Raw genomic sequence first — 8,944 nt, forward strand, 5'->3', positions numbered from 1 at the left:
CAGGGGACAAGGTACTGTTGCCCTTCAGCTGGCTTCATCCCTGACGCAGCTGTCATGACAGGCACAAGCCCACACTTCCAAAGCCTCAGCAAGGATTCCTGGAGAAAGGTACGAGCACCGTGAAGGACCCTGAGGCCCTTCAGGGAGCACTCTGAACCCTCAACCCATATGGTAAGAGCACGCTGGGGAGGGCCCTGTCTGATCTGAGTTCACCCCAACACCTCAGCAATGTGGTCCTGGTTTTCAAGTCCCCAAGCTGGTAGTGGGACCTGTTTGAAGCAGTGCGGTTCTGGGATGTATTCTGCAGAGCAGGAGATAGCAGGGAGCAGGCCTGAGGACTCACAGCAGAAGTGATCGCAGGAGTCGCATCTCTGTGGGAATTCTGCCATGGAGTCACAGATTCATTTCGATTCCATCATCCTGTTCGTGTGTGCATCGGAATCTTATATGATGTGAACCGGAATCTAATCAGAAAGCAGCTCTTTCTGGGAAATATAAAATAAAAGTCCTAGTGATGAAGAGCCTGGGACGCGGTTAGCTTTTTTTTCTTTAGGGGCATTTTTAAAATTACACTTGACGACATCTTAGAGACGACGTAATACAAGGTAATAATAACAGCGATGGAGCTGTGGTGGCCCAGGCCTGTAATCCTAGCTCAGGAGGCAGAAACAAGAACATCAAAATTTCAAGGCCAGCCAGGTCTACAAAGCCCATGCCTTTAATCCCAGCACTCAGGAGACAGAGGCAGGCAGATCGCTGTGAGTTCCAGGCCAGCCTGGTCTACAAAGTTAGTCCAGGACAGCCAAGGCTACACAGAGAGACCCTGTCTTGAAAAAATATTTCAAGGCCAACCTCGGCTACATCTAAGGACAGGTGAGATGGCTCATCAGGCCTTCAAGTCTGACAGCTTACATTCAATCACCAGGCCCTACAGTAGAAGGGGAGAAACATCTCCTGCAAGCAGCCCTCTGATGGTCACACACTCATAGTAACCAAAAATCAAAGTAAATACAAGTAATAGAAATTACAGCAAACATAGGCTTTGCATGAGCTGCGCATGGTTAACAAGTACTTGGCTCTTATTAACCCATTTGTGCTGGACTTCTCAGTGAAGTAAAAACTATGGACTCATCTTATAGAGGGGAAAAAATACTTGGGGCATAGAGAGGCTAAGAGAGCTGCCTAAGGGTCAACAGCTGTGAAGTTGGTGGTAGACCAACTGGAGGAGAGCAACAAGGCCACAGGATAAGGAGCAAGGAACATCAGGTCAAGGTGAGCTGGGGCTGACCAGGCAGCAGGAAAGCACACAAGATTGTAAGGAAGAGGCTCGTCCTCGGAACACCTGGGAAAGAGGACTGTCTGAAGTGCTGGGCAGTTCACAATGGGGCGGTGGGGGGCTCAGCATACACGCTTGTTGAATGAGCCAGCCAAGCCCTGACCCTTCTAGTAACGCTACCCAAAGGGTTGTCAGCTTCAGGCCTCTTGAATCTTGTGCCATTTGCCTCCTCCTCCAAGTCCAGTCCAGGGATCCCCACAAATGCTGTCACATTGGCCTCACAGGCCCTCGAGAGCCAGCCTGACATGGTGACTGGGCCTCACCTCCACCACGTCTTGCTCAATTCTGAGTCACACCCTTCCTGAGCCCTGAGGCAGAGACCATGTCTTGATTGCTCTTACTTCCTTCATCTAGACAAGCCTGGCTGCACCCCCATCTGTCCTCAGACTGCTGAGTCAGGTGAGGCAGGCTGGGCAGCAGGGCACCCCATCCCTTGGCACAGACATCCTTGACCCCCAAGGGTGCTTCTGGATACAGAGTGAAACTCATGTTGGGAGACTGGCAGAGCTCCCTCCTTTGGCTTGAGTCTTCCTTTAAAGCATTTTTTCTACATGTATGCCATGATTGTGCTGGCTAGTTTTACATCAATTTGACACCAGCTGGAGTAATTTTGGAAGAGGGAGCCGACTGAGAAAATGTCCCGCCAGACTGGCCGATGAGTAAGCCTCCAATACATTTTCTTGATTGATGATTGCTGTGGGAAGGCGCAGCCCACTGTGAGCATCGCCACCCTTGGGCCTGTGTGCTCTAGGAAGCAGGCTGAGCAAGCCAGCTAGTAAGTGACATTTCTTCACAGGCTCTGCTTCAGCTCCTGCCTCGAGTTCCTGTCCTGACTTCCCTGGGTGATGGACTACAAACTGTAAGACGAAATAAACCCTTTCCTCCTCAAGTTTCTTTCTTTCTTTCTTTCTTTCTTTCTTTCTTTTTTTTTTTTTTTTTTTTTTTTGTAATGGGGTTTTATTGCAGCAATAAGCCTCTGAGACAATAATTAAAAATGTTTGAAAAGCTGGGAGTGGTGGCTCACACCTTTAATCCCAGCATTCGGGAGGCAGAGGCAGGTGGATCGCTGTGAGCTCAAGGCCAGCCTGGTCTACAAAGCGAGTCCAGGACAGCCAAGGCTACACAGAGAAACCCTGTTTCGGGGGGGGGGGTTGAAAAGCTGGGCTTTAGTGGCACATGACTGTAACCAGAAGTTGGAAAGCTGAGACAGGAGGCTTATGAAATTGCAGCCAATCTGGACTATATAGTTGGACCCTGTGGCAAACAAAACAACAACAAAACATTACATAGTGGCTCATACCTGTGATCCCAGAGCTTGGGAAGGCTGACTCCCAGAAGCTTATCACAAGTCAGAAGCCAGCCTGAGTGGGCTAAGTGGGACATTCTAGGCCAGCCCCACAGCTTTAATCTCAACACGCAGGAGCAGAGGCAGGTAGATCTCTGAGTTTGAGTCCAGCCTGGTCTATAGCACAAGTTCCTGGACAGTCAGGGCTACACAGAGAAACCCTTGGGGAGAAAAAAAGTACAGAGAGAAACTAAGTGTCTATTATCTATCACTCTACCTGCCCTGGCTTGAGGTAGCCACTGGTCTGCTTTTGTGTCCTGAGGATACATGTGAGCCTGGCACACACATGGCCACATGTCTTCTTCATTGCTTCACAGTGTGTTTGCAATCTTGTTTGTTTCTCTGGTGGTGTTGAGAGGGGGCCTATTACTTCTAAGCAAGCAGTACCGCCTGAGCTGCAGTCCCAAGCAGCCAAAATCTGTTGTCTTTCTGTTCAGGGAGCATATGCCTTTAGTTCCAGAACTTGGGAAACAGAGGCAAGCAGATCTCTGTGGGTTTGAGACCAGCCTGGACAGCTTAGGGATACACAAGAGAGTCTGTCTTGAAAAAAACAAAAACAAAATAATAAATAAGTGTATGCTGCTGGAGGAGGTCAGAGGACAGCCATGGGTGTCAGTCCTCATGTTTGAGGTAGGCTCTCCTCACTGCAGTGTGTGCCAGGGTATGTGGCCCGTGACCTTCCTGAGATTCTCCTGTCATCACCTTCCATCTCCTCAGAACAGATGCTCAGAATTCATATCTGGCTATTATGTGGGTTCTGGTGATTCGAACTCAAATTCTCACACTTGTATGACAAGCTGGCTTAGAATTTATCACATATCCCAGGCTGGCCTTGAACTTGTGATAAGGCTTGGGATTCAGATTTCCCAAGAGCTGAGATCACATATGTGAGCCACTATGTTAGTTTTGGGGTTTTGTTTTGTTTTTTAACAGAGTTTTGCTTACATAGTCCAGATTGACTGCAAATTTGCAATCCTCCTGCCTGAGTTTTTCAGGTTCTGGTCACAGGCACATGCCACTAAATCTCTGCTTTTTAACATTTTTGAACCATCTCTCCAGCCTAGCATTGGCATCTTAAGAACTGCACAGCTCTGGGCCACTGCTGTCTTTTTTTCATTAAGTCTCCTGGATTTGTTTGTTTGTTTTCAAGACAGGGTTTCTCTGTGTAGCCTAGAGACAGGCTCTGTAGACCAGGCTGGCCTCAAACTCAGAAATCGACCTGCCTCTGCTTCCCGAGTTCTGGGATTAAAGGCATGGGCCACTGCTCATCTTCTTTTGGTCTATTGTTGATAAATGTTGGACATGTTTGCAATTTGCATTATGAATTACAAAGACACAACAGCTGGCTTTCTCAGAGGTCTTTTTTGATCAGTTCCCTAGCATGGGAACTGTAATTCCAGCATTGAGGAAGCTGAGACAGGTGGTGAGTTTAAGGCTAGCCTTGGCTACATAATAAGACTATAGCTTTTAAACAAAATATCTGGCTAGGCATGGTGGAGCACACCTTTAATCTCAGCACTCGAGAAGCAGAGGCAGGCAGATCGCTCTGAATTTGAGGCCAGCCTGGTCTACAAAAGCAAGTCCAGGACAGCCAGGACTGTTACACAGAGAAACCCTGTCTCAAAAAAACTAAAAAATTTTAAATTTAAAAAAATCTGTTGGGCATCATAGCACGCCTTTAATTCTAGCAAAGGCAGGTGGATCTCTGTGAGTCTAGGACAGCCTGCTCTATATAGAGAGTTCTAGGCCAGCCAGAGGTATATAAAGAGACTCTTTTCTCCTCTCCCTCCCAAAAAGTTAATAGGTCTGGTAGCTCAAGCCTGTATTCCTATCATTTGTAGGCACAAACATGTGTGCGCGCACACACACACACACACACACACACACACACACACGGCACACACACATACACACATGGCATGCACAAACTCACACACACACATAAGCTTACACACCACACACATACACACACATGCTACAACAACCTATAGCACTACAGCCTATAGCACCCCCCACCACACACACACACACACACACACACACACACACACCACATACACACAGGCATGTGCGCGTGGCGCACACACACACACACACACAAAGTGAATAAATATGTATACTTAAGTTTAATTAAATATTCTTATTTTAACTGGTTTATAAAACTCATACAAGAAGCAGAGAAGATACAAATTCAGTCTAGGGGCTGAGGGTGTAGCTGAGTTCCTAGAATATTTGCCTCTCATGCAGGAAGCCCTTGGTACCATCCCCAACACTAGATAAATTGAATTAAACCAAATGTCGAGGCACATGCCTATGATCCAACACTTGGGAAGAGGAAGGAAGATCAGGAGTTCAAGGTCATCCTCAGCTGCATAAAGACTTTGAGGCCAGCCTGGGCTACAAGAAGTTCTGTTTTAAAAAAAAAAAAAAAGCTGGCTTGCCGGGTGTGGTGGTGCACGCCTTTAATCCCAGCACTTGGAAGGCAGAAGCAAGTGGATCACTGTGAGTTCAAGACCAGCCTGGTCTACAAAGCAAGGTCAGGACAGCCAAGGCTACACAGAGACCTTGTCTCAAAAAAAAAAAAAAAAAAAAAAAAAAAAAGCTGGCTTTTTTTCCCCCGACATCTTAGTGAGGCTGCAGTGGTTGTCGCCACTCTCCTAGCTTCACCCAAGGACAAGAAGAAGAAGAAAGATGCTGGAAAGTCAGCCAAAAAAGACAAAGACCCAGTAAATAAGTCTGGTGGCAAGGCCAAAAAGAAGAAGTGTTCCAAAGGCAAAGTTCAGGACAAGCTCAACAATTTAGTCCTGTTTGACAAAGCCACATACAACAAACTCTGCAAGGAAGTTCCCAACATACGACAAACTCTGCAAGGAAGTTCCCAACTATAAGCTTATTACTCCAGCTGTGGTCTCTGAGAGAGACTGAAGATTCACAGTTCCCTGGTCAGGGCAGCCCTTCAGGAGCTGCTTAGTAAAGGACTTATCAAGCTGGTTTCAAAGCACAGAGCCCAAGTAATTTACACAAGAAACACAAAGGGAGGAGATGCCCCAGCTGCTCGTGAAGATGCATAGGCTAAATCAGCTGTACATTTGGGAAAATAAAACTTTATTAAATTAAAAAAAAAAAAAAGCTGGGCTTTGTGGCACAAACCTATATTCCCAGTCATAAGGGAAACTGAGGCAGGAGGATTGCAAACTCAACACCTGCCTAGACTTTGTAGTCTAGAAGTTCAAAACTACGTCTCAAAATACAAAAGTAAAATTAAGCTGACTGGCAGTGGTACAATCCCAGCATTCAGGAAGCAGAGGCAGGTGGATCTCTGTGAATTCAAGGCCAGCTTGGTGTATAGAGGGAGTTCCAGGACATCCAAGGCTATACAAAAACTCCTGTCTCAAAAAACCCAAACCCAAAACAAACAAACAAAAAAGGAAGAGTTATGAGGTTTGGCTTAGTCAGGAAAAGGTCTTTCTGTATAGCCCAGGCTGGCTTCAAAACCACGATCCTTCTCCCTCAGGCTGCTAAGAGCTGGGATCACAAGTTTGTGTCACCCGCCCACTGGTGGCAGTTTTTAAGAGGGCTCAGTTCATGCTGCTGTCCAGCAGAGGGACCTAAGAGAAGGGCAAGAGCTGAGAATGTCAGACAGACAAATGGACAGTGGTGGGGTCTGTTGGGGTGATCTTTTTGTGCACTGTGTGAAGATTGTCTTTGTGTTATTCAAATGCTGATTTCTGTACCAGGCTGAGATCAGCATACCGCCCAGGCTTTGGTACTGTTATTTTTACGAAGCATCACCTGTCTCAGTGTTTTGTAAACATCTTCTCCATCACTTTCTGAGTCATTTAATAAAGAGCTGAAAGGCCTTTAGCACAGCAGGAAAGCCGCCTGTGGAGGGAGAAACAGGTGCTGGGACACAGGAGGGGTAACAAGCCACGTGGTAGAAAGTAGATTGGTATAAGTGGGTTAATTTAAGTTATGTGAGCTAGTTGGGGACAAGCCTAAGCTAAGGCCAAGCTTTCATAATAATAAAGTGTCTGTGTTATTGCTTGGGAGGCTGGCGAGTCGAGACAGTCCAGCGAGTCCAGACAGTCTGGCAATAATTGGAGCCCAAGGTGTCTCGGGGGAGGGGGAGGACGTTAGGACTCAGTGCTCCTGCCCCTGCCTGGCTGCCTTTCCCTGCATGCCCTTCTGGATCTGCACAAGGCACCGCTGGGAAAGACTGCAGCCTTCAGTTCACTTCTGGTTCTGACGTTTCTGCATAGTCATGATCCAACAGGAAGGGCAGAGGAGGAGAGCTCTGCAACTGGGGCCAGAGGCCTGGGCAGCCAGCCTCAGTCACAGCAAGGCTTCTCCTCTCTAGCTGAGTGGCCCAGAGTCACACGTGGTACCCAAAAGGCCTGGCTGCAACCCAGTTCTGTACTCAGGTGGTTCGCGGCTCAGGATTCAGAAAAGGAGCCTCCAGGACTTCCTGGCATCTCCGCAAAGACTCCCTCCTTCCCAGCCGCCTGTGGAAAAAGCTGTTCAGATACAGAAGTGCTCAGCGACCCATGCTGCCCAGGTGGGAGGCCAGACCCAGCTGGAATAGAGCCCAGAGACCTCTGGCCACAATTTACCAGGTGTGAGCACCCACCATGTGTGTCCCAGTGCCAGCTGCAGCCCTAACAGTTGAAGAGGGAAGGCCAGCCCAGGCCTGCCACCTGTCAAGTGGCCAGACCTTCCTTCCTGCTCTCGCCAAGACCCTCACTTCCGGGGCACCTTCCCTGACTGTCCCCAGGGCTCTAGACATCATTGGGACATAGGCCTCCATCTCCCTGTATGTCAAAGCAAGCTAGAAGCTCTGTACATGACCTTCAAGGCCGTGAAGAAAAAGCTCCTTTGCCAGGAGTGGTGGCACATGCCTTTAATCCCAGCACTCAGGAGGCAGAGGCAGGTGGATCTCTGAGTTTGGTCTACAGAGTGAGTTCAAGGACAGCCAGGACTACACAGAGAAACCCTGCACCCACAAGGCAGTTCACAATCATCTGCACCTCCAGCTCCGGGAACTCCCACGCCCTCTTCTGGCCTCCATAGGCAATGCATGCAGGTGGCAAACAAACATTCAGACAGACAAAACACTTGCACACATAAAAATAAAAATAACCTTCAGAGTTGGAGAGATGGCTCAGTGGTTAAGGGCACTGGCTGCTCTTCCAGAGAACCGGGGTTCAATTCCCAGCACCCACATGGCAGCTGACACCTGCCTGTAACTCCAGTGCCAGGGGGTCTGACAACCTCACACAGATATACATCCTGGCAAATCACCAGTGCACATGAAATGAAAATAAAGATAAATCATTTAAAATGTAAAACCTAATTAATCTTCAAAATAAGATACAAATAAAAATTTGAGGGCTCGAGAGATGGCTCAGAGGTTAAGAGCACTAGCTGCCCTTCCAGAGGTCATGAGTTCAATTCCCAGCAACTACATGGTGGCTCACAACCATCTATAATGTGACCCGATGCCCTCTTCTGGCCTGCAGGTGAACATGCAGGCAGAGCACTGTATACATACAAATAAATAAATCTTTTTAAAAAAATTTTTTAAATAAATAAATAAAAATCTTCCTTTGTTTCTGTCAGGTATTTTGTTACAGTGGCACTAATCCGATCTTTCTTCTTCTCTCCTTCACTCCCTCCTGGAACCCTCTGTCTCTCTATGTTCCTCTGTCTCTGTCTCTCTATGTCCCTCTGTCTCTCTGTCCCTCTGTCCTTTTCCCTTTTCTCACTTCCTCTCTACCTCACAGGGACCACCACCACCACACACACACACACACACACACACACACACACACACTTCTCACTTCTACCACATTCAGTCAGCTACCCACTTCTCACAAAAGACTTTTTGAAGGAGAGATAACCCTGTTTTTTATGATCCCAAGTGTGGGATCGGAATGGTCTTGTGAGAGAACAGGTGAGTTAATCCACTGGAAGACCAACCACCTCGTGCAGGAGCTTGATTGTTGCCAGTAGAAGAGATCCTGTGAACAGACTCTGGGAGGAGATATATAAATGAGCTCAAAACTGGAGGTGGGGCTTTTGGAGACTTCAGATAGTTTTTGGCTGTTGATCGCTCCACACTGAGATGCTCCTAGAGAGAACCACTCGAGGGAAGGCTTCAGGGCTCTGGCTCCTGCTGAGGTTCTGGGTTCTGGTTACTCCAGGTTCCAGAAATCCTGCTGCTTATGCCAGGAGAATCCTTCCTCAGAACTGATATCCTTATGGTT

The 8,944-nt window shown here is 47.7% G+C and overlaps 1 pseudogene; it reads left to right on the forward strand.

The window, feature by feature from the left end:
• Positions 1 to 1,991: 1,991 nt before the first annotated feature.
• Positions 1,992 to 5,770, forward strand: LOC127189788 (40S ribosomal protein S25-like; annotated as a pseudogene).
• The last annotated feature ends 3,174 nt before the right edge of the window (positions 5,771 to 8,944 follow it).

The sequence above is a fragment of the Acomys russatus genome, chromosome 5 (genome assembly GCF_903995435.1).
Source record: "Acomys russatus chromosome 5, mAcoRus1.1, whole genome shotgun sequence".
In the NCBI taxonomy this organism is placed as follows: Eukaryota; Metazoa; Chordata; class Mammalia; order Rodentia; family Muridae; genus Acomys; species Acomys russatus.